This window comes from Pollicipes pollicipes, unplaced genomic scaffold (assembly GCF_011947565.3).
Source record: "Pollicipes pollicipes isolate AB1234 unplaced genomic scaffold, Ppol_2.1 Scaffold_4881;HRSCAF=5763_pilon_pilon_pilon, whole genome shotgun sequence".
Taxonomy (NCBI): Eukaryota; Metazoa; Arthropoda; class Thecostraca; order Pollicipedomorpha; family Pollicipedidae; genus Pollicipes; species Pollicipes pollicipes.
In genome coordinates this window covers 31,718,045-31,743,755 of record NW_023596576.1, presented here as the reverse complement: position 1 = coordinate 31,743,755, position 25,711 = coordinate 31,718,045, and the positions used below count along the sequence as shown (strand labels likewise).

Below are 25,711 nucleotides of genomic sequence, written 5' to 3'. Positions count from 1 at the left end.
GATGTGCGACAGGATGGCGTGTCGCTGTATCTGCCGTCTTTATTTTTGTGTTTCTCACTTTACGACCCGCTGAGTGACTGCGGTCATTAACACCGCCATCTCACGTGCCGCACCGAGTGCGAGAGAAAAGCCGGAAACATGGCCGCCGGCTCGTGTCGAGCTGACGGTCTCTCGCCTACAGAAGCTCGCTGCTTCGCCGGGGCTGCGGCGACTCCACCTGCTGTCCCGGCCGGTGAGATGGACCAGCTCACTCCTGCGCCGGACAGTGGCCCTCGGCGCCTACCGGCCGACAGTCGGCGCTGATGGATCTGGCCGCCCGATCAGCTGATTACAGGGTGGGCCGCCGCTGGCCGGCGCTCAGACGGCGCCCGGCCGCCGCCGTGTGCTCTGCCCCGCCCGACCGTGGAGCGAACGAGGCTGGGGTCTGCAAAACAGCGCAGCCTGAACGGCGATGGCGGGAGGTCGTCACTGGAGCCAGCGCTCAGACGCCGCCCGGCCGCCGCCGTGTGCTCTGCCCCGGCCCGACCGCGGAGCGAACGAGGCTGGGGTCTGCAAAACAGCGCAGCTTGAACGGCGATGGCGGGAGGTCGTCACTGGAGTCAGCGCCGCTCCGTGCCGCATTCGAAATGAAAGGCCCGGCACCTACAAAAAGTGCTGGCTGTGCGGCAACGATGTGTGTACGCATCGTAGCGGCGGGTGTAAAACAAGACATATGATCAGTCTCAGTTTGTCTGACCCAATTTCAAGGTTTAATGCCTGTTAACTGTTGGTGCAATGCTTGGAAATAACGATAAGGATGTTTACGAAAGGTCAGTTTCACTCAAGTGGCCTTTCCGCGCATGTTCATACCTATACTTAAAATTGGCACCCATATTCCGAAACACAATTCTGGGGTTTTATTCTCACTGTCACGTAACCAGGTCAGAAACTATACAAAAACCTTCTGGTTCAAAGGGATTGTGCGATACGTGCTTAACAAGTCGATACAAATGAAGACAAGTATGATAACAGCCCGGAACCAGTCAATAAGGAGCGGTTACCACCCAGGAAGTACTTATCGTTCACTGACTGGAGATAAATAAATGCGAACACAGCCACACTAGCCTGAAAAGTTCAACACGATTCCAACATTAGAGCCTGTTTAGCCTGGAAACTAAACCGGGATATTGTTCAGACGACGACATGCAGCAGGGTCCCGAACCAAACACGTGTTAGAATGGCCACAGCCGTACCCTGACCTGACCTCTCGACAGTGCTCCCGCCGGTCGGTGTGGCCTGGACGGGCGCGACCTCTCGACAGTGCTCCCGCCGGTCGGTGTGGCCTGGGCGGGCGCGACCTCTCGACAGTGCTCCCGCCGGTCGGTGTGGCCTGGACGGGCGCGACCTCTCGACAGTGCTCCCGCCGGTCGGTGTGGCCTGGACGGGCGCGACCTCTCGACAGTGCTCCCGCCGGTCGGTGTGGCCTGGGCGGGCGCGACCTCTCGACAGTGCTCCCGCCGGTCGGTGTGGCCTGGACGGGCGCGACCTCTCGACAGTGCTCCCGCCGGTCGGTGTGGCCTGGACGGGCGCGACCTCTCGACAGTGCTCCCGCCGGTCGGTGTGGCCTGGACGGGCGCGACCTCTCGACAGTGCTCCCGCCGGTCGGTGTAGCCTGGACGGGCGCGACCTCTCGACAGTGCTCCCGCCGGTCGGTGTGGCCTGGGCGGGCGCGACCTCTCGACAGTGCTCCCGCCGGTCGGTGTGGCCTGGACGGGCGCGACCTCTCGACAGTGCTCCCGCCGGTCGGTGTGGCCCGGACGGGCGCGCCGGGCGGCGGTCACGTGGTGACTGCATTATGACGTTGGAGGATAACACGACGCCGGCGCACGCAACGGCCCGGCCCTGGGGCGGCGGGGCGAGGGAGGAGCTGAAGCTAGCCGCGCTGCCGTGCCTTGCCCGACTACAAGAGGCGGGAACACAACCTGCTCTTTTGAACCATTGACTCAAAAGTTTTGACTTGGCTCTTGAGCTTTGACTCTTGACTCATGACCTCTTGGCAGGCAAGGGGAGCACGGGCCATCGCTCGTGACAGGTAGGGGCGGGGGGGGGGGGCGAGGAACACAACCCGCCACTCCCGGCACGCATGGGGCAATACAACTGATGCCTCTGAAAGCAAGGCCCTCGCCTAAGGCGTGCTGGAGCTCACGCCTGTAAAATATATGACAAGGAGAGTTACTGCAGGATGGCCAGAAGGCTGCGAAAGGTAAGAAATGGCGCCTTATTGGCTTTCGGGGCAAAATAAATGCTTAGTTTCCAGCTTCTCCGCGCACGTAAGTCCAGCGCTCATTCCCTGATAAGTGACACTTTGGTGATGGCTGACCGATCATTGCATGTAGCTCACTTTGTCGTCCGACAACAGTTATGACTAACGCATGTATGACCCGTTAGAGTGGGTGCAACAGTGGCTGCATACGTTCCCATTGCCAGCACTGAATACGCGATAGTGATTTTATGACATCTAAGCGAGAGCTTTAAGGTGGAGAAACACACACATAGATAAAAATAACGCCCTTCACCCTCAAGGAAGAAGTCCAGAGTTTGCAGCGAACAATAAAACAATAAATGATGAGCGCTATAATAATAGCGCTGTAATAAAAATAAATGATGAGCGCAAATAATAAATGAGCGCTAACAAAAAAACTCGACCAGGGTATCATTTGACACCAAAGAGTGCATTTACTCACGCTGCTTAACATGGTCGGTCCTCACAGTTCGCTGTGAAGGTGTTGGTGTTGGTGTTGGTGTTGGTGTTGGTGTTGGTGTTGGTGGTGTTGGTGTTGTTCGCTGTTGCATGCAGAAAAGAAATTTTGTGTTGGATTAACACCAATTGAGTGGTGAAGCTCCAAATATAGAGTGGTATTGTACGTGCTTCACACGCCTGCGCCCAATTCCAGAATCTCCATCCTGTATCCCAATCCTCATAACATTCGGCATATCAACTCTTGCGCGAGAGATACTCAGGTTCCAAGACGACTGTGAACATAAAAAATCCTCAGGATCCAGTACGAAGTTTTCAAACTGGTGGCATAATCTTTCAGGATTTACTGTGATAGGCTGTTTATTGAATTGCCGTGCAACCGAGATAAAGCTGGGGCCAGAGACTAAGCCAAAGCTAAACAATGATGACACCTGGCTGCGGTTCTCCCGCGCCTCCTCTCTGGCAACGACGTCACGAGCATCCCCTACCTAGTGGTTGACTAAAGGCACCCGTTATCCTCTTATCATCTTATCACATTAGGCTCCAGCGAACTGCCACAAATGACTCAAGTTACTGCCGACTCGTATGTGGTCAAAATACAAAATATCAACCGAGGGAGGTCTTAGGATCCTTCAAGATCGATTGCACATATTTTGTAAAGGACCTTTTAGGATCTAACGCACATCAGTCAATGTTTTTGAACGATCCATCACGATTCAGGATTGTCTTTTCCATCCACATATATCAGACCTATGCATCCTTGCAGAGGCCAGTGGGCCGGTATCTACATCGATCTCGAGCTCGCTCACAATCCATGCGCCTCGGCTGACCAGCTGAGGGGTCATGTGAGACACCCCACCTTGTCAGACATCGCACCTTGTCAGACATCGCACGTTGTCAGACACCCCACCTTGTCAGACACCCCACCTTGTCAGACATCTCACCTTGTCAGATATCCACTTTTTCAGACACCCCACCTTGTCAGACACCCCTCCTTGTCAGACACCCCACCTTGTCAGACATGGCATCTTGTCAAGCACTCACCTTGTCAGACACCTCACCTTGTCAGACACCTCACCTTTTCAGACACCCACCTTGTCAGGCACTCGCCTTGTCAGACACCCCACCTTGTCAGAGACCCCACTTTATCAGACACCGAACCTCCGCCTTGTCAGACGCCCTCACCTTCGCCTTGTTAGCGTGCACGGAATATGAGAGTGGCACACAACGCAGCTGTCGTGTGTAATGGTGATTTGGATGTTGATAGCCTGACACATTCCGACAGGAGCATTTTGTGAAGTGGGTCATCACAATGGTATATGATTATGACGACGATTCGTGCGAGACCGTCGAAGAGATAGCCAAAGAAAGGGTTTATCGTCTACACAAATCACCCGGTGAGAAGGATGAACAAATCGCGCAGAGAATAAGATAGCCGCATCGTACGCTTTTTCCAACAAACCGAGCACTAAAACTGTCGAGAAATCAAATCGTTACTAAAACCATGCTCTAGATATCGCATGGTATACGCATACAGCACGGGTTCGAGCTTCGTTAATCACATGGAGAGATAACTGGGACGAGTGGAGAGGGACGCGTGGTGTAAGCAACGCTGACATGTTTGCCATACGTCATAAGGAAATTGCATTAATTTCTAAAGCCAACGAGGATGACGCCTTTGTTCGTAATTCTTGTGCATCAGAAATTCAAAAACATCTTGCGTATGGAATCGCCAGCAAAGGGTTACTCCTGCTCCCTGGTTATCTTATAAACGATGGTGAAGATTTTAGGCCGGTATGCATGCAATCCATGAACCATAGAGAGCCTCAAAAACTTCTCTACCCTTGTTGGTGTCAAAGTCTTACAACGCAAATGCACGTGTCTTGCAAATGCAATGTATAACAAGGAAAAAGCATTACATTCTAGTTGCTTTGACCTTGCAGTTGGAAAGGTCCAATGACAGCGAGTGTTGGTCGTGCGTGTTTGCGAAGATGTACGTGGGTATTTGTGTGCGTGTGTGTGTGTGTGTGTGTGTGTGTGTGTGTGTGTGTGTGTGTGTGTGTGTGTGTGTGTGTGTGTGTGTGTGTGTGTGTGTGTGTGTGTGTGTGTGTGTGTGTGTGTGTGTGTGTGGTGTGTGTGTGTGTGTGTGTGTGTGTGTGTGTGTGTGTGTGTGTGTGTGTGTGTGTGTGTGTGTGTGTGTGTGTGTGTGTGTGTGTGTGTTTGTGTGTGTGTTTGTGTGTGACGGCATACGTGGACGCGTGCTATTTGATCGAAATAAAGGATGCAATTCGGTGATTAAAATGTACTTTTAAAGGTAGATATTCCCCCAGGTGAAGTCGTGCAGCGTCGTATAGTTTGTTGGTACGCACGGTATTAGATCTATCACAACAGCGTCCAGAGATAAATATCAAATGTTCGGGGAAAGCGCATCCTCGCCGTTCAGGGGACAGGAAGTTGGTAGCAGTGAGTCGGTGGCAAGCATCTAATGTTATACTTTCCCTGCGGCATGTTCTTGATACCAAGTGTTTCAAGACAGAGCTTAAATGAGATCGGAGATATTTACTCGCCCAACGCTTACGGCACGCTGCACCTGCAGCGGTTCTGTCCCTTCTACCAAAAAAATGAGGCGTGCCCGGTCTGAGATGAAACTGTGGGTACAGGACTTCACGGGTAAATTGCCCTCACCCAAACCACCTACTATCTATGGGGCTAGGCCCGTGCCCCCCCCCCCCAACGCAAAACCCCCAAACTACCTGTCTAAATTTAGTCATATCCATACATCTGTTACTCGGCCGTTCGCATCGCAGGAAGTTTACACGCGAATTCATTTTGCATTCCATATCGCAAAAGTATGGTGAACGGAGCTAATTGTGACTAATATAAGCGCAAGTAGTAACAGCAACATTGTAACACTGGCAATATTTTTGGTAGTAACATCCTATACTGTTTGTTGAAGCGTGTACCCCATATTTTTCAAAGCATCTCACAAATTCCCATACCTGCACCCACGATTTCTCCAAAGCCTATCCCGGGTCCAAACCTTTACCCATACTCTATGAGTCCCGTAAGTTCATCTAGTCAGCTCTGCTCCTCAGCCATTCGCCAGATTTAACCGGTGCTCAACTTTCCACCCAGTAGTTGCTCCCAACCGCTTTGGTTTGAATGGTGTGCTGAGTCGTTGAAAATTGAATGCAGTTGAGAAGTTCAGAAAATGTTGAATGAATGAAGAAAAGATGCAGAAAGCAGCTGGGACCCGGCAGTAAGCTGCTTACATCCCAGATTCCGCTTAATGCGGACCAAACATGATGGAGGGCGAGTACCACGTGGTAATGCTCTCTTTAGGCAACGTTATGGTGAACAGCGTTACAGCCGGAGACATTGTGAAGACCGTAATGTTTCGCGTGTTTAGAGTTTGCTGGAGGATGAGCAACTGACTGCTGACAGTTGCCGCCTCCTATACACCACCAATTGACTCCTGCAAAGTCGTATCCCTCTCGGGGACGTTTCAAACGAGCTTTACAATCATGTCACATCCAGCTTTTGTTTTAGACGGCACCTCATCACTACACCAGCGCGTCGAGAACGCTGGGACTAGGCTACCGATGGCTCACGGGCCCATCTCCTGCTCCCCGTCCTCAGTTAAAGCGGCTATGCATCAATTAGCGTGTGTTCTGCGGGGGAGCGTGGCCCAGGGCGCCTGCTCCCCATCCTCAGTTAAAGCGGCTATGTATCAATTAGCGTGTGTTCTGCGGGAGAGCGTGGCCCAGGGCGCCTGCTCCCCATCCTCAGTTAAAGCGGCTATGTATCAATTAGCGTGTGTTCTGCGGGGGAGCGTGGCCCAGGGCGCCTGCTCCCCATCCTCAGTTAAAGCGGCTATGTATCAATTAGCGTGTGTTCTGCGGGGGAGCGTGGCCCAGGGCGCCTGCTCCCCATCCTCAGTTAAAGCAGCTATGTATCAATTAGCGTGTGTTCTGCGGGAGCGCGTGGCCCAGGGCGCCGCCTGGCCGGGGCATACCGATCGTGGACGGTCGGGTCGGGTAATCAGGCCGTCGCCGGCGTCAGCTCGGCCAGGGTCAGGCTCGCAGCAGACCCAGCGGCGGCGGCGCCCGTATCCACAGAATAAGGCCCAATCGCCGCAATTAGGCTTTGCTGCTGGTTACTGGAGCACTTTGCCGTGCGTCAGCTGAACAGTTTTCCAGCGTTCACTTCAGCTTTGGTCGGTAAACGAGAAGATCGTGATCTGCTTACCATGAATCGCGACCCGGGACAATCTGCATATCATTTACATAAGTGGATTGGGGGAAGGTCCGTGTACGCTTTGCTGGCGGCCACCGCGGGTAGTAACGGACACAGGCGATTCTTGGGATGGAAATTTCAAAATATGAAACGCATTAAACATGGGCGAAATACAGGTTAGGAACAAGCATAACGTCGATGTTCGCTCGAGCTATCCTCCTCGTTTGAACATAACAGGACGGCTGCATGACATATATTTGGTAAATTCAGCGCAACTGCTTCTCATATCAGGTGTCTTCGGATCCGGTCAAAACTTGCAAAGTACACATATGCATTCACATTGCATAGGTACACGTCTGGTGACAAACGTGTCGTTGTCATCCTACAACATCATGCCCACCTTTGCTGCGCACCGTCCCAGCACTGCACGATCACTCCAGGAACTCACGAATAACAATTCGCAAAGCTGTCGTCCACGTCTTCTCCTTCCGCGTCAGTCCTATCCTGTATCAAGCCTCGGCGGGTGGCGACACGGCCAGACCCGCTGGCCGGCCGGCCAGCGCCGGCTACATTGGCCGTCCGGCACGCGGGCGTCCAGGCACGAGCTCGAGCGGCGGGCACGAGCTCGCCCGCTCCGATCCTCCCGATCCGGGGCGGCGACGGAGCACGCGCAGCCCAATCACCGCGCCAGATCTGCTTGGCGCGCCACGTGCCCTCACGTGGCTGAAGCCCCGGGGCCAGCGGCGGCAGTGGTCAGCGCCTCACGTCGTTCGTCCAACACGTGCTGCCCCAGCGTCTGCCGCGCCGGAGGCCTGACCACGACCTCACACGGCTGTGGTCAGCGCCTTACGTCGTTCGTCCAACACGTGCTGGCCCCAGCGTCTGCCGCGCCGGAGGCCTGACCACGACCTCACACGGCTGTGGGCGGCCGATGCACGGCCGTGTGACGTGGGGGAGAGCGATCCCAGAATTAGGCCAGATGCGTCGGTGTACCGCTACGCACGTTCTCCCCCCGGGCCGGGTAGATGTTAGGCTGCAAAAGCTGCAGCGTCAGAGTGGGGCTGTTTATGGTGGTAGCCACGAATGAAACGGAAAGCATATAAAACGTGAGACGAACTGGCGGGCACAGCATAAAATATTTATCACTTCGAAGGCTAAGAACCAACTTCATATAAATAGGAGGCCTTGGTATTGACATCATGCAATGCATAACTTGAACCGCATCCACATGCAAATACCTAAATTCGAGCAGTTCTTCTAAAACTAACCGGACTAGCCGTCCATTGCAGGCGTGTCAAATAGTTTTTCTTGTTGGATCGTGCGCAACGTGGATAGACGTTGGGTGAGGCAACACCGTATGCAAACTATCCCTGGCTTGGCTCATAACACTTAACCCGACAATTCAGCTCGTTACATTGCACGCCACTCCTGGTATTAGCAGCACATCCCACCAACACTGGCGCCGTGTCAGCTGCCTTCGCCGACCGCTTACACTCACTCGCCGAAGCGCTCCTCGACGCTCGGCGCCAGCGCCTCATACCGTGACCACTGCTTGCAGCGGCGACCGTTCTGCGCGCGTGGGCCGCCCGATTGTGTAACACTGGCCGGCCGGGTCGGGGCGGCGGCGGCGCGCCGCGCATCAGCATAAACAGGCCATCGGAGCGGGACACCGGGCGCTAATGGCGCGCCGACAGGCGCCGGCGCCGCCGCCGCCGCTGCGGGGAGCGGCCGAGCGCGCGCCCCGCGCCGCCGATGGGCGCCCACTGTCGCGGCCGAGACCGCGGGACGGCAGGTAATCACGAGAGCCTGTCGTGTTGCCATGTTTGGGTTCCGGCTGTCAGGGCGTCATGAGATCTGGTGCGGCGATCGTCCGGCCGACGGTCGTGTACTGGGTCAGCGGCACAGTGCGAGCACGCACGCTTGGCGCGCCCGGCCCGTCTGGCGGCGCAGGAGGTGTGGCGCTCTGACGGCCCGACGCAACACAGACTACTCGACATGCATGAGCTCAAATATACGCGTCGTGTGTAGGTGGTAGTTGTCGGGGTGGAATGTAGCTGATCGTTTTGGTGATTATTGGTGGGAGGTAATGCCAGCAAGCAGAACCCATTAAGCCGTTCATTAACACGATACTCGCTTTATTCTCGCATGACCAGGAAATCCAGAGATCCGGGAATCGCAACCATGAATTTCTTACAACGATATGAGGCAATTTCCTCATCCCTCTTAGCTGGGTAAATAATGATCGTACAAAATAACTGTGCATACGTCGATAGCATGGTATGGTCGATCTGTAGTTAAAGCGTCTGCGCAGGCGGTTTCCAAAGCCTATAATACAAGGTCATTATGTGGGGAGGGAATAGTCACAACACTAATCAGTGTTGTTCAAAACCTGTTGTCGTTGGAGCTTTACGACAGACTTAGTTGCTCGGGCTACACAGCGTCGCCTGCCTCTCGCCCCGGCTGGAAAGGCGGGAGTCGCGGAGAATCGAACCCCGTACCTCTCGTTTCCCAAACGCGCAGCTTGATCACTGTACTATCGAAACCCTTTGTTTAGGGTCTTTTTATGACAACGTTGTATCCAACCGTTGCAAAAAAACGTGCTATCTGCTTTTAGTTCAGGAATCATTCGTTTTACCGTTAACGTCTCTGTTTCATTTTCACCAATCGCTTGCCACGTTCATATTTCGGATGCGTACCATTGAGGAGTGTGCATAATACCACTCTAAGCCACTGCATGCAAAACTCTTTGTGTCAGTGCAGAACATTTAATGCTTTACATGCGGGGAACTGGCCCATAACAAGTGTTGTACGAGCTACGGTGCCAGCTGCCGCTTTCTCATCCTGGGAGACCTCACGTGCCGTGGACACAACACATAGGCTATTCTGGGAGACCCTACGTGCCGTGGACACAACACATAGGCCATTTTGGGAGAGCTCACATGCCGTGGACACAACACATAAGCCATTCTGGGAGAGCTCACGTGTCGTGGACACAACACATAAGCCATTATGGGAGACCCCACGTGTCGTGGACACAACGCAAGCCATTCTGGGAGAGCTCACGTGTCGTGGACACAACACGTAAGCCATTCTGGGAGACCTCACGTGTCGTGGACACAACACATAAGCCATTCTGGGAGAGCTCACGTGTCGTGGACACAACACATAGGCCGTTCTAGGAGACCTCACGTGCCGTGGACACAACACATAGGTCATTCTAGGAGAGCTCGCGTGTCGTGGACGCAACACATAGGCCATTCTGGGAGAGCCCACGTGCCGTGGATACAACACATAGGCCATTCTGGGAGAGCTCGCCTGTCGTGGACACAACACATAGGTCATTCTGGGAGAGCTGAAGTGTCGTGAACACAACCCACGGGTCTCTCCCAATCACCCCAATCTGAAAATCGCACGAGGAGCGGCGAAAGCTTCGCTCGACAGGACTCAAATACACTTGCATCCCAAATCCGGGACTAGATGGAGTCAACTGCGCGTGAGTGAGGTAGTGCATGATTGAGGTAGTGCGTGAGGAGGTAGTGCATGAGTGAGGAAGTGCATGATTGAGGCAGTGCGTGAGAAGGTAGTGCATGATTGAGGTAGTGCGTGAGAAGGGAGTGCATGAGTGAGGTAGTGCATGATTGAGGTAGTGCGTGAGAAGGTAGTGCATGAGTGAGGTAGTGCGTGAGTGAGATTGTGTATGAGTGAGGTATTGCGTGAGTGAGGTAGTGCATGAGTGAGGTAGTGCGTGAGTGGGGTAGCGTGTGAGGTAGTGCGTGAGTGAGATAGTGTATGAGTGAGGCAGTGCGTGAGTGAGGTAGTGCATGAGTGAGGTAGTGCGTGAGTGAGATAGTGTATGAGTGAGGTAGTGCGTGAGTGAGGTAGTGCATGAGTGAGGTAGTGCGTGAGAAGGTAGTGCATGAATGAGGTAGTGCGTGAGTGAGATAGTGTATGAGTGAGGTAGCGCGTGAGTGAGGTAGTGCGTGAGTGGGGTAGTGTGTGAGGTAGTGCGTAAGCGAGGTAGTGCGTAAACTGATGCGCAAGCCGTTGTGCAGTTTTCAAGCTGAGAAAGGTGCACGCAGCCCGTGTAGGACAACACTCGTGCAGCTAGGCACGTCTACTATGAGCTTGCGGGCGTTGACGACTTTGCACAATAGTTGCCACGTCGCCATAACCTGTCAACTACAAAACCTGCGAGTGAAACGGATGAAAGATCAGGATGAACTTCCTAGTCGAGAGGGGGGGGGGGGGACAGATTAACCGAGGAAAATGCACAAGCCTGGAAGCCTGAGTCATACACATCTTAGGCGAAACAGTCGGTCTCAAACGTTTAAATGAGCAAATGTTCGCATGTACTCATGCTCTCACCACAGTTGGCACCATGTCGTGAAATCAAAAGCCCATTCATGACCCACACTCCGCATCGCAAAGACGCTCACAACAGATGTTTCTTGTCCAAATATTCATGTTGCAGATGCCTACAGGCTCCGTGATACAGCGGACACCAAAACCAGACAACGGACAGGAGTCAACAGTGGTGCGAAGAGTCCACTTCGGGAGGAAGGATAACGGAAAAACGAAGGAGATATCCCGACAAAGGTTGTGGGAAATGACAGAATTGCCACAGTAAACTGTCTAGATGAAAGGGGAAGGACCACGCGGAGCAGTCACGGTTGCCGGCATTGCAGAGACTTGCTTGAACCTTCTGCAGCGGAGGAATGCGATCTGAGTTATCGCCCCCCCCCCCCTCCCTTATCCCGCCTTTTTTGTTGGCACAGCATGTAATCACGAACACCGTAACCCTGTAACCGGAACCGCTTAGCCGTAACCGTGTAGCCATATTCGTGTAACCGTGTAGCCATAATCGTGTAACCGTAACCGCGTAACCGTCACCGCGTACCCGTAACCGTGTAACCATAACCACGCAACCGCAACCGCGTAACTGTAGCCATGCAGCCATCACCGTGTAACCGTAACCGTGTAACCGTAACCGTGTAACCGTAACCGTCAACGGTGCCGGGGAGGATCGCGGGCATCTTTGCTCGTCCCGTGCACTGTTGCATGAAGCTATTGGCATTCGGTAACGGTGTCCCGTCTCCGGTGCCTGAACCGCCTCCGTCCTGGCAGCTGCCACGGGCAGCCAGCACGGCGCCTGCGCCACCTCCCTGCCTCAGACGGACCGCCGATGGCCGCGCTCAACTGCCCACCTCTTCGCCACATCACCTCCCCGCCACAGACGGACCGCCGATGGTCGTGCTCAACTGCCCATCTCTCACCGCTGCACCACCTCCCCGCCACAGACGGACCGCCGATGCTCGTGCTCAACTGCCCACCTCCAACCCGCCGCACCACCTCCCCGCCATAGACGGACCGCCGATGGACGTGCTCAGCTGTCCACCTCCCCCCCCCCCCCTGCCGCACCCCGACCAGTTCCCTTCCGCCGCCCAAATACGGCCCGGCGCACGCGAGACCGGCCGGCGGCGACTGCACCCTCCCGCGCGGCCGGCCGGCCGCCGTGTGTCGGCCCGAGGCGCAGGCAGCGCGTGCTACGACTGCACGATGAGGCTGCACGTGCAGGGACGGGGTGGGGGAGCAGAGTGCGCCGGGTACTCGCTCTCAGCAATAGAGCCGCAGACCGGGTGGGGCCGCACGGCCACCGTGGCCCGGCCAGAGCGCTAACGGCCATAGTCTGTGCTCCACTCCAGTTGAGTCGAGTCGATCCCGACTCTGACCCATAGTACACAGAGTTGACCCTGACTCTATCATCAGCTGGCTTTTGCAAGCGGGAGTCGATTTCACGACTGAGTGATATATAGGAATTGTTTGCATATGCAACTTTTCACCTTTTGCAGAACACAAGTGAAGAGAGTTACTTGTTACTACTTACAGCTAGGCACCAGTAACCAACCGGTATACACCTAAGTGAGCTACAACAGCATGCTTGGCGAGCGTTTCAAAACGTCCCAGCGAGTTCAATGGAGGCAAGCAGTGAACAACTTACATTGGCTGTTTATCAGGCACAATAAGATGTTAGTCTCCGCTTGAGGTTAACTTTTCTGATATATATATATATATATGTATATATATATATATATATATATATATATATATATATATATATATATATATACATATATGTGTGTGTATGTGTGCGTGCGTGCGTGTGTGTGTGTGTGTGTGTGTGTGTGTGTGTGTGTGTGTGTGTGTGTGTGTGTGTGTGTGTGTGTGTGTGTGTGTGTGTGTGTGTGTGTGTGTGTGTGTGTGTGTGTGTGTGTGTGTGTGTGTGTGTGTGTGTGTGTATTTTACACTAGTTAAAGTTATCGTCATACTGATTTTGAGTGTGATAATCCACTTATCTCTTACTCTGACCTCACAAAGTTTTGACCAAGTTGGGCTCAACCTGGCTTCGCCAAATTTGGGCTGACTCCGTTGCCGCGAACAAGCCTGCTGACAGCTCCAATGATGATCACCGGTGAGCCGTGAAATGGCCGGATAACGGAGACGGAAAATGCCACTGGATCTTACGGAACGACGCTCGCACGGCACTCACGACACCTCCGGCCTGACCACCATGATGCGGCGTGCCGTCCAGAGCAGCGTTTCAGTCCCGCCTGCCTACCTTTGGTCGTGGCAAGCCAGCCGGCCGGAACCTGTTCTTACTACCGTCGGGGCACGTGTTTTATCGCACTCCGCATGTCAGTACGTCCATGACGTGCGGTTCGCACTCGCCGGTCAGCAGCGCACCTCGCCAGCGTCCCGGTCCAGCGTACGCACGCCGGCCGCCGGCTGGTGACTTAGGAGGGCGCGGGAGCGACCAGCCGCCTAGCGGACAAATCGAGAACTACGCGACCTCATGCAACCTGGCGTGGAATAGGCCGGGTTACCACGCTCGGAGGCGGTTGCTCGGGTGGTTACGTCTGTGCAGATTGATTTCAGACGTCTCTCACCATGCCGCAGTTTCCTAGCCTCCATTCGCTGGGCTGGGTGTCACATTTCATGCCCCGCTGATCCCATTATTTATGTCGATCTACGTTACTAAACATTGCCATTCTGTCACTGGGACGGCGTCATAGACTTTGAATTGGTGGCGCGGTGGGCGCGGGGGGGGGGGGGAGAGCAGAATTTTCCAGGAGCCTTCTGAAAAATGGGGCCTCCTCACGGGAGACCTCCTGAGCAGTGTCGCATTCAAAGAGATGGACACAGACAATGTATCCCCTTATAAAACCATTACATGCATCATATCCAAGAAAATAAATGTCAGCAATTAAAAATTCAAGAACGTAGGCCTTCTTATTACCCAGAACAGGGTCTCGATAACCTAGAACATCGCCTCCTGTTCAAGAAAAGAATCTCTCTATGCCTAGAGGGGCCCCCTAATTCAGAACAGGATGGTTCCTTTTCACAAAGGGTTCTCCGAATCTACAAAAGGGGCCTCTTTTTCCAAAAACAGGGCACCCTGATCCGGAATCGGGGTCATCTGATGCATAAAATAAGCCTCCCCTTTCAAAAATGTGGCCTCCGGAATATAGGGGTGCCTGTTGATGCAGAACAGGGCCTCCTTCACAGCATTGAGCCTCATGATCTAGGGCATTGGCTACCTTATTTATTAAGGTGACCTCATGATCCAAAAAACAGGTCTCTTGACGTGGCTTCTGACGTCTTCTGGGTCCGATTTACACCGCTTTAGCTCAGTTGTGAGGGCCTTCTTGATCTAAAGTTTGCTACTGTACGGGTAGCTTCAATGTCTTTAGTTTGGGGAAAAAGTTCTCGCCAAAAATGGGGGGGGGGGCAAAAGCATACTTTTTCTTTCCTGTATTCTGTCCCCCTACCTTCCGGCAGGGGGGGGTCAACTGCCACCTCTGTTCTTAAACCCAAAGTCAGAAACACGTTTTGGAGTCAAAGCACGCGCAATAGATGCCCCATAGGCTTCTGAGAATTCCCGGAGTTTGCACAGCACACCGTATAGATCACCTAAAAAAAACCTGAGGTGAGCCGAATCGCCCCCTCCCTCTGTCAGGGCGGGGGTTAAAAGCATTCTTCACGTGCTCCAACAGTGTCTCCTTCCGCTTCTATCCACGGACTACGACTTCCACGATGTTAACTGAAGCGGTCACTTGTTCTTCTGGCTTCCTTGTCACTCCACGGAAGGAACCAGAGACGTGCCGTTGCTGACAGTGGCACAAACGCTCATTAGCCAGAGAATGGAGGTAGTGCCACAGTCCATTTGGACAAACAATGCTGGCGCGCATAATAGAACGATTACTCGGCCAATCCACTTACAATCATTAGCCGTTAGCGTCCCCTGATGGCGCTCAGTATTAATTGGGCTCACCTCACAGTCCTTGTGGGGAGCCTCAGCTGCTGCGGCTCGCGCTGGTCTCGAGACCTTCACCCCAAATGGCGCACACGGCGCGGGGGGAGGGGCAGTCCTTCGGAGGGTAGCGTCGCCCCTAACGGCCTGATCGTGCCCGCGGCTACAACAAACTGCGAGCCCCTTCCCCGTCCCCTAGAGACGCGCCGTCCAGTCTCCGAGATGTTTAAAACACTTTCGTCCTTAAAAGAGATCGAGACGTGTTCCCTTGCCAGTGTTCCGGCATAGAAACAACATCATGCATAGTGAGCACGCTACACTTTTCCTAAATGCCCAAACACATTCCAGTTCCTAGCCTGCGGGTTACCCATCATGCCCCCGTCACGCAACGCTGCCAGTCAGAGCCGAGCGGGAGGCAACAATAGCGCGAGCTCTGGATGAGGCGTCAGCTCGCCCCCGCCCCTGCCCCATATGCATGCTAACCTTCCAATGCCACGCACTTGGTGCCCTGTTTTATATAACCATGACCATTTTGACATCATTCACCATCAGCATCCAACAGATTGCATTATGCATTATGATATGATTATGCGTTGCAACAACGAACACACACAGTCCTGTAAGCTCAATCTCACACCAGCAAACGCTCCATCGATCATCCAGCCACATCTGAGGATGCGTCTCCATTTCAAACGGCCGCATGCAAAGATCAGCACGCCAACAATGCATCATCCTAGCCGCTGTGCTCACGCCCGATGACACTGCGGCTAGCTGTGCAGAGGCGCGTTCAGGTGGAAGCATGGCGAGAGCCAGCCGACTTCACGTCGCAATTGGACCGGTTTGGTGTCGTCTTCTAAGGGTCTTTAAGAGCTAAAGGTCTGAGAGTACATCATGCTAAAAAAACACTGAGATCCATAACATGAACGGCAGAACCGGTGTTACCTGAATGACTGGTACACTTACAATGCAAACATATGATTATTGACCTGTGATCATCATAGCTGAAAGGACTAAACAATTTCTTCTTTTACGTTGTTCAATAGAGAACGTCCGTGACTATATCTCTGCTTAACACTAAAGCAGCATGATAAGAAAGCAAAAAAATAAACTGACTACACAGCTAGGTGTTTTAATTGAATACAACTTGAACGGATTAGTTTTTAAAATGGCTGGGCACTGTTAAGTCACGAAGGTCATAGCCCACTACACTATCCTGTCCAAATTTACATGCAAATTAGCCAACTTGCAAAAAATGCTGGAATGACAAAAAGTTGACTCGATTCCTGAGATGTCGAAAAATTTCGAGACAAGGACAACAGACACAAAAAATTCCCAATGAAATGAGCACAAAGCTAACAAAAAACTTTCAAATGAACCTAACTAGTGGCAAAACATTATTTGCTCATTCCTTTTAAAGCGGTTAACCCCTCAAGTGTTGAGAGAGTAGTTACATGTTATTGGATAAACATGGTCAGCCTTTCAAAAGCGTTCTTGTAATAATTATTTCTGGGCCTGAGTGTGATATTATATTTAAGGAATGTGCCATATTTTAATATATTGAGGCATGCATTAGATAGGATGGAATAAGCTCACTTGTAACTACCGGTATGTTTTTAAACACATAGGACTGCTCTGGACATCAAAATATATTATTCTAGAAAAGTGCACCTCAATATATCATCGTTCCATTGCGTCATAAAACGACTTATGATGCCAGAGTGGCTGTCAAACTGACCGTGCAAAATTGCAACCTTAGCGGATGGGCTGACTCACCTGTAGTATTTCAGCTTGTCTAGAGGTGTCGTGCTCATCGGTGCGTTGTTCGCAGGACCCAAGTATCGTTATGTGCACGTATTTTACCCATTTCTCGTGGTGTTCTAACATACTTGTCTGTGATTTCATATTGTTTACTTGGATCCACGTAAACGACAATCGCGCTTTTCCTAAGCTGAGCGATTCCCAGTCTTGTTTCCGTGATGGCTCGAAACCCCGCTCAAATTTCTGACTGGTATAGCACAGCACGTAATTCTTGTTAGTAGCTCGCACTGAACGCATGACATTGGTCGAGTGCCAGCTAAAGTCTGATGTTGCCAGAAATCGTGCTGACGTACGCCCGACACGAATAGCTCGGTGGTAATATTTTTACTGGTTTTGAACACATGACCAGTCACAAGGCAGCATCCGCTTGACGCTTCTACGTCATGCTTGAAAAATGCTTAGGTGACCTTGAAATAGTCTGCACGAAGAAGCCACAGCAAACGTCCCAAAAATACCTTTCCAGCTTGGTGCCAATCTAAACTACTCTTAAAGTATCGTCCTGACATATTTGCAGTATTTGTTGGCGGACGAGAACGTCATTTGCCAAGAAGTTGGGTGGGACATTATAAAAAGTGGCACACAGACATGGGCAAATACCCCAACTAAATACGAAAACAAACACCAAAAGTAGCTTTCGAATGGGTGTATTGAACACTAAGATAGCATTGCAAATGACAAGTTTTGGAGCGGTTTTATCCTCCACTAAGTAGTTGTTACATGTCAGTGGATAAGTGCTCGGCATACCCCAAGAGCTTTTCCCTTCCCCACAGCACATCATAATTCAGTTAATTTGGAGCGCATTTATATCAGTCATTATGATGGACTTCAGTTGCTTTTGAACTATTGACTAATTAAAGTGTTCAACTGACTTTTTTCAAATCTGAACGACAATTACATTGGTCATCAATTGCACAAATAAACATAGGTTAAAAAACAAAACCGAAGTACCAAGTTCTCAGATAATGACACCAAATGTAAAATGAGATCACTATGCGCCTCACCGTCATGCTATATTAACCAATGCTTCCGAAAAAAAATTGATACCTAGGTTCCTGATGCACTTTTCCCCAAACATTGTACTCCACCAATGGTTTTCAGCAGAGCAACTACAAATGCGGAATTACGTCATGGTCGTAAAATGGCCTCATCAACAAATCCTTGCCAAAGTTGAAGGGGGTATCGTGTTGAAATGCACCTTCCCGCCGGCAATGTGTCGTAAACTAACCCACATGCTTTTTTATTTCCCTTTTAATATATACCTGCCGTTTGATAATAATCCTTAGTTTTAACATCCACAGCACATGCCAGGGTGTTTTTCTCTGTTTTGCAAGAAGCAGATGAGGTTCTGATGGCTTTAGCATGGTTCGTGCCCCCGACCGCCGCTGCCCCCTCGCGAAGATCCGATTGCGCGCACGCTCTGCCCTGGCGCGGCGTATCGCGTGGCGGTTGTGTTCCCTGTCCCCTGGAGACCGGGTGTCGACTTTGCAGGCTCCAATCGCAGCCAGCGGGCATCGGCCAGTTGGAACAGTGCGACGCAAGTGACGTGCGGGGCGGCGTGCTCAGACGCCGGAAGCTGCTCTGCGGGTCACCAATGTGAAACACGATCGGCAGAAGGACTGCAATCGGCGCCGGCGTTCACCACCCAAAATGGCCACGTCAGCAGGCGCTCAGGAGCAAGTTGGTGGCCTACGGTCAGCTCCAGCCGAGCAGTCGCCGCCAGTGGCTCCGACGGCTGCTAAGGAGCAACAACAGGTGATGCGCCCACCAGTGACTCCGACGGCTGCTAAGGAGCAACAACAGGTGATGCGCCCACCAGTGACTCCGACGGCTGCTAAGGAGCAACAACAGGTGATGCGCCCACCAGTGACTCCGACGGCTGCTAAGGAGCAACAACAGGTGATACGCCCACCAGACATTGGCCAATTTGTGTGCGCGGACCGTCACGGCGGCCAAATGCTATTTTGTGCGCAGGGTGCGTCGTATGTTTTATTCAGACGAAGTGGGAAAGCCTATGTAAATGTTTTTTCGGCCCTGACTGTGCTTAAAGCTGTTGGATGTACATGGCGGCCAGAAAACGATCTGGTACGAAATGAAAGTGCTTAATTTTTGTGTTGACTGACTTTGTGTTACATCATTTACGAGAATGGAACATGCATAATATCATGCCTATAGCCAGCCTAAATTTCTGTAGTGTGTACCGGCGAACCAACCAAAACGCACGTTTGCTGTAAATACTATCCTTTTTTTCGAGCTGTGGGAACTTTATTTCAGGCTTGTCCAGCGCCGTTTTAAAATATTTTCTAGGGCGTAAGGCATACTGGGCTGGCTGAGAGGGCACGACAGGAAAGATACTTAGTCATTACAAAAGGCACCGTAACAGCATGGTGTTGAACGCCATTTCAACTTGTATTGCTTGCAACGGGTTGTCAAGTCCGTCCCTTCATACATTTCGGTTGTGAGTCACGCACCCGGCGCGGTGGGGTACATTTGTGGGAAGATGAAAGGGATGGTAAGACAAGGGCGAGGATAAGGAAGCGAGAAAGGTAGGGTTAAGGAAAAGGATATGCGACCAGAAGCTGGTAAGGTGGAAATGCCAAGCTCGGCTGTGCGTTAGCCTGTTAGGATTCACAAGCTGCGGGGGTAGGACAAGTAACATTAATTAAAAACTTGATAAATCTGATTGACTCCCAGAGATGATTGGCGATGTCTTGGTGGTTAATATAGAGATGCCTCGAAGAAACCATTGTAGATGATTGCTTTCGGTTTTGTCATAAAATTGGTCCGATAAGTTTGCTTGTGGTGGGAACCCATATTTGCGTTTGCGTTTGGTGGTGAGATGTGCGCCAATGAAATTGCCGGTCGGAAATCTTTTGCCGGAGCAATACAGATACAGCAAGGGGCGACCCATTTCTCTGACACGAAGCGGGTTGCCCCTTTTCACCGGATCGTTGTTGAACCATCAAGCCAAGGGTCAAGCCTCGCCCGGAGAGGGTGTGGCGCGCGCGGCCCGGCGGCCGAGACGTCATGTAGCTGCTAAGGATATCTGACGTCGCTCGCCTCTCACCTTAGCAGGAAGAGCTGGCACCGCGTGGAATCGAACCCCGTACCTCTGGTTTACTAGATGTGCAGCTACACTAGCGATACCCTTGTACTTGTACGTGCACTACCAGTACCAGTAATCCAATGGGTAGTTCACAGCCTCCCCTGGGCCTGGGGTAATGTCCACCCAATGGCAGAATCTTGTCTCTCCCCACTGCCTATCCAGGAGTTCGGAGTTCATATTACAAGTAGCAAAGTTTGTCGGTTCCAGGACGACCTGGTCGCGAAGCCATGTTGGGTAAGTGTGGGTAAACGCTTGTCAATGTGTAAGTGGCAACTCAAATGACAGGCTGGAATAGTAAAGTGGCTACTCAAATGACAGCTCTGCACTATGCAGAGCTCAGATGGCAGGCTGGAGACCGGTGGACGTAGCCATACTGCTGCAGCTGACTTCGTGCACCAACGCATTGTACGGTTGAAGAGGTTTCCTGTGCACCACATTATGGGCCATGCTTTCCAGCGACAGGACGAGCAGGTCGGCCGTTCACTCTGGAGAGAAAACACTAACCCGGTCGGGTTAAGGCCCATTACGTCCAGACGACAGCCGTGGCCCCTGTTCGTAGTCACAGTGAATGTCTGCTTAGCACTGAACTGTGTCCGCTTGAACTCGAAGAGCATGTCAGATGGGATGGAGGTGGTTCTTGGGGTGAAGTCGTTTGCTCCCCTGCCCTTGTTTGTCATAATGGTGACCATTGCAGAGCTTGGGGTATCCAGGTTTCGTAGGAACATGATGGGCGCGCCCTGCTTAAACACCAAGTTTTGTGATGGTAGTTATGGCGGCTCCAGGTTGCTGAGAAGCCCCAATGGGATGTCCATAGCCTCCTCCTCTGGGCCTGGGTCAATGTCCACGGACCTACAGGTCTTGGTTTCTCCATGCTGGTCCTCCATACGTTTACGGTTTTTGTCATCAGCAGCGAAGTTTTTTTAATGCCAGGATGACCTGCTCACTGAGCCAGGTCCGGTCTTGGTATCGTTCTTCCAGGTCGGGAAGTCCTTGGCCAAAAGGCTGTCGACAAATTATGTGCTGTTGTCGGCGGGAATATTGACTTGGCTCTCTTGGCTCTGGATTTGGCCGCTACCATCGTGTAGGAGCTGGTCGGTCAGCTGTCCTGCTGCGCTGTCGCCGCTGAGTGCGCATGCGTGGATGGTGAGACGCGCGCAAGCGCTCGTCACGTTGTGATTTATGCGATATCATGGAGAAACCGTGACATGGGGATCTCTTTTTGGAGTTATCACTCAATTTGCATTTTGTGCGTTTCACTGATCGTCACATTCTGATTTTCATCTTATCCGTCTGTTCGCAACCGGCAGACGTGGAACTGATTAACACGCGGCGGCTGATATTCTTTGCTGCTTTCGTAAGTTTCAAATGACGCTAAGCCAATCAATGCTAATACATTGGGAAGAGTTTGCCACCGCCGCACCTCGCACGGTGGTCCCATCTGGACCAACATTAACCGTCCTCTCATCATACTGGCTCAGGTTATATACATTTTTGGGGTCTACCATCGATAATTTTCGAATTATTCAATGGCAAGGTTTCCCCTGTTCTGCCGTTTAAAGGCAAAACCCCATATGCTTATGTTTGGCCATTTTGCGTTTTTGATGTCAGTTGATCGATCTTCTCAAACTGAATTTGGTTATTTAAACCAGTAGTTGAAATTTTTGCAAGTTTTTAGCTAAAGAAAGGGCTTAAGGTAATGAAAATTTTGACGAGTGGTTTAAATAACTGAATTCAGTTTGAGAAGACAAGTCAAATGGCATGAGGCACTCAAAATGGCTAAGAATGAATATATGGGGCTTTACCGCTAAACGGCGGTGCTCTATATGAGATAAGATAACACCACATGAGATTTGCTTGTCGCCTTCGTCGCGCCGCCCCCTTTGTATCCCAGCTTAGTTCCGTTTGTCGCGCTGCCTACGATTCGTTATCTTGGTTTGCACGCATGCATTGTCATTTTATTCCGGTCCGAGTGACCGTTTTTTTATAAATATTATCCGGGTTTAAAAACCTGTAATGAATTTACGAACGTTGCAAATTATTATGCTCTGTGGGGCAGTCATGCGACGAAGAGGCTCGGGGCGAATCAGACTGACACTCTAACACCATTTAAATAAGAGCGAAAGACTGACTAAACGAAACTATACATTATGTACAATTACATCTTTCGAGAAATCTTCCTTCAGAAGGTATTTATCTGCCAACATCCGCTGGCCGACCGATACGCGCGTCCATTCTTGGCTTACGAAAACTGCATGGTGCACGCCGATGTCGACATATTAAAGGAACGACACGCTAAAACAACAAACCAAATGATGATGGGCAATAAAGTACGTAAATATTAACTTTCGCGACTGCCTTTCCGCATAATGGCAAACAGTGCACTTCTATGCTGGAATGTATTTTGCCCTTAGCTGATTCATGCACAATCATTTCAGTCGGTGGCTTCATATTTTAACCCTGGGAGCCAAATTCGAAGCCAGTGGATTCAAACTTTCTACCCCCCAGGCGGCAGCCGAAGTCGGCAGCCCCCAACTTAGCAAACTCGAGGCCAAAGTTCAACCCGTCATCAGTAACACGAGGTCGAAGCCCCAACCGAATGTAAACTCTGAAGTAATTGACACCTGACGCCTGTTCAGGACTTATTAGAATGATGGGATGATGTTTTACGTCTTTGAGCCATGCATGCGCCGCAACCACGTAGTGTTACGTAATGCATTACTTATTGGGGTGACAGGACGGGTGCGTATGCTTCTTTATAATAAGGTCACCACTGATGAAAAAGTCACCATGACAAAGCATTCATTTTCGCATCAAATCAAAAGCGTTATTTTGAAACAAAAAAATTGAAGCCGAAGGTTAACCGAACAATAAAAATGACACAAGATCAAGGCCAGTCATAAAAACGACCCAAAGCCGAGAGCGAAATCGTTAAAGAAAAGCTGCAGCTTCGCAAGGCCGAGGTCAAGGCTGGCTTTGTCGCCATTTCTGCTCGCACCACAACCATGCACCCACAAACACTCAAAAGCGCTTGTGAAAGTCAGTCGTCATTGAACGCGCATGAAAAAACGCTTAGAAAGCGATTGCTGCAATCGATCGAATGTCCCTTGGTTGCTGGAAAACTTGGAAATCTAAGATGAAAAGAAATCTATGAACACAAGAGGTTAAGTATCCCTCGAAACACACTTTCGACAAATAACACGGGGTTTGAGATTGGTGGAGAGTCTGGCATGAGCCAAGCGCTGACAACAACACTTCTCGACACGGTTACTGAGGGCTCTAACAAAAGGAAGGGCTCCATCCAATCTTTGTAAGACACCCTTTACCTTAAGTACAGGGGTTGCACGGAACGAGGCTGGGGGAGGGGGGGGGGGGCGGAGGATTACATAGCAGATTCTAGGGGATGCATAGGCACCCATTGCAGCCGCCTGGCCACGGACACGCCCAATTTCATTGCTCGGCTTCAAAAGTCCATGGATGTTTATCTTCAAAATATCCTACCACAGCGCACGACTTTATTTTACTTATTTCTGTGCAGATCTGCGGGCGATTTCCGCCACCATCTTTGAAGTACAAACAAGTGAAATTGGTAGATGAATGGTAGGAACCGGTAAGTCAATACATTAATGCCACACAAACGTATTTGTATCAACTAGGCATACGAAAATGATGCACACAATCTGCAATTAGTTTAAAATGTTCCACATTTAAGATTGCAAGCTGTGGATCACCCTAGAATGCAGGCTTTTGATCTGACTCATTCAGTAGCTAGTTTCCAACAGTGTCAAACGACTGCTGCTGGTATGACAGTGGATGACGGACGGTGCGTCACGGCAGGGAGGCGCACCAGAACCGGTGACCTGCGCCACGCTGGTAACGCTTCACCTCCGCCTGCTGGAGCTGGAGGCCCAGGAGCAGCGGGGACGCGAGCGGCAGCGGAGGTTGAAGAACGCCAGCCCGACCGAGCCGAGGGTCGTCAACACCGGCAGGACTCCGTGCAGCGTGACGGTGACGCTGAAGGTACCAGAGCGGGTCCGACGACGGAGCCGACGCACGCTGGCCGCGCTCTGCGTCGACAAGGGGGGTCGGGTCGACGTGGCACGCCTCTCGGGTGGCGCGACATATCCCGCCGTCGTGTCGGACGTCACCTCCCACCTGCTGACGCTGGTCATCAGGGGTCACCCAGGGATCGCCCCGGGAGAGGTGCTAGCCGTGACGCCCAAGATCGGTGATCCAACCATCGACTGGATGCAGAAGGCTCTGATGAGGCTGGCATCGACGACGGACGGTCATGTCGGCCGCATGCGGGCCGCCCTGTTCGCCGAGGAGCCGCTGGAGAAGCGGGCGCCACGCCTGCCCCCGCAGCTGACGGACGCTGACAGCCGGCTGCGGCTGATCGACCGGCGGCTGGGCGACGGCCAGCGGGACACGGTGGAGTTCGCGCTGCGCCAGCGGCGGCTGGCCGTCATCCACGGCCCGCCCGGCACCGGCAAGACCACCTTCCTGGTCGAGATCATCCTGCAGCATCGACGGTTGGGCCATCGCGTGCTGGTTTGCGCGCCGTCCAACACGGCCGTCGACAACCTGCTGGAGCGACTGTGGAAGGCCGGTGCCTCTGCAGACCTGTTGCGTCTGGGCCACCCAGGACGTATCAGGCCGTCTCTGCACCGATTCTGCTTGGATAGACGGGTTTGCATGACTTCCCAACCAAAAGTTACATCGCAAACCATATTGCGAAGCGCCACTGTAGTGCTCGGCACCCTTACCGGCGTCTACAACGATCTTCTGCGGGAGGTCGGCAACAATCCATTCGACCTGACAGTGATAGACGAGTGCTCGCAGGCGCTGGAGGCAGCCTGCTGGGTGGTGGCACCGTACGCGGCGAAGCTGCTGCTGACCGGCGACCACCACCAGCTGCCAGCAACCATCCTGAGCAAGGAGGCTGCCCACCAGGGCCTGGCACTATCGCTGATGGAGCGCCAGGTGGCGCTGCACGGCGACGCGGCCGTGCGCATGCTGCACACCCAGTACCGCATGCACGAGCTGATCCAGCGCTGGCCGTCGGAAGCGATGTACGGTGGCCTGCTGGAGGCGGCGCCGGCCGTGCGCCGGCACCGACTGTCGCAGCTGTCGGGTGTTCGAGACACGGTGGAGACGGCCCCGTCCTGCTGCTGATCGACACCGCCGGCTGCCGGCCGCAGGAGACGCGACATGCCAAGACCGGCTCACGCGGCAACGACGGCGAGGCGGGCATCTTGGCAGCGCGCGTGGTCGCCCTGCTGAGGGACGGGCTGTCGGCCGGCAGGATCGGCGTCATCACGCCGTACGCACGCCAGGTGGAGCTGATCGGCACTCGCCTGCGCCACCTCCGGCTTCCCGTCGAGGTCAGCTCGGTGGACGGATTCCAGGGTCGCGAGAGGGAGGCCGTGCTGCTGTCGCTGGTGCGCTCCAACCGCCGCGGCGAGGTCGGCTTCCTGGCCGACCGGCGCCGCATTAACGTGGCGGTGACGCG

At 52.5% G+C, this 25,711-nt stretch overlaps 1 long non-coding RNA gene across 1 annotated transcript in view; it reads right to left on the bottom strand.

Annotated features, from left to right (window-relative positions):
• The window catches only part of LOC119101448 (uncharacterized), an 83,044-nt gene that overhangs the window by 41,756 nt on the left and 15,577 nt on the right, over window positions 1-25,711 (bottom strand). The gene's annotated exons all lie outside the window — the stretch shown is intronic.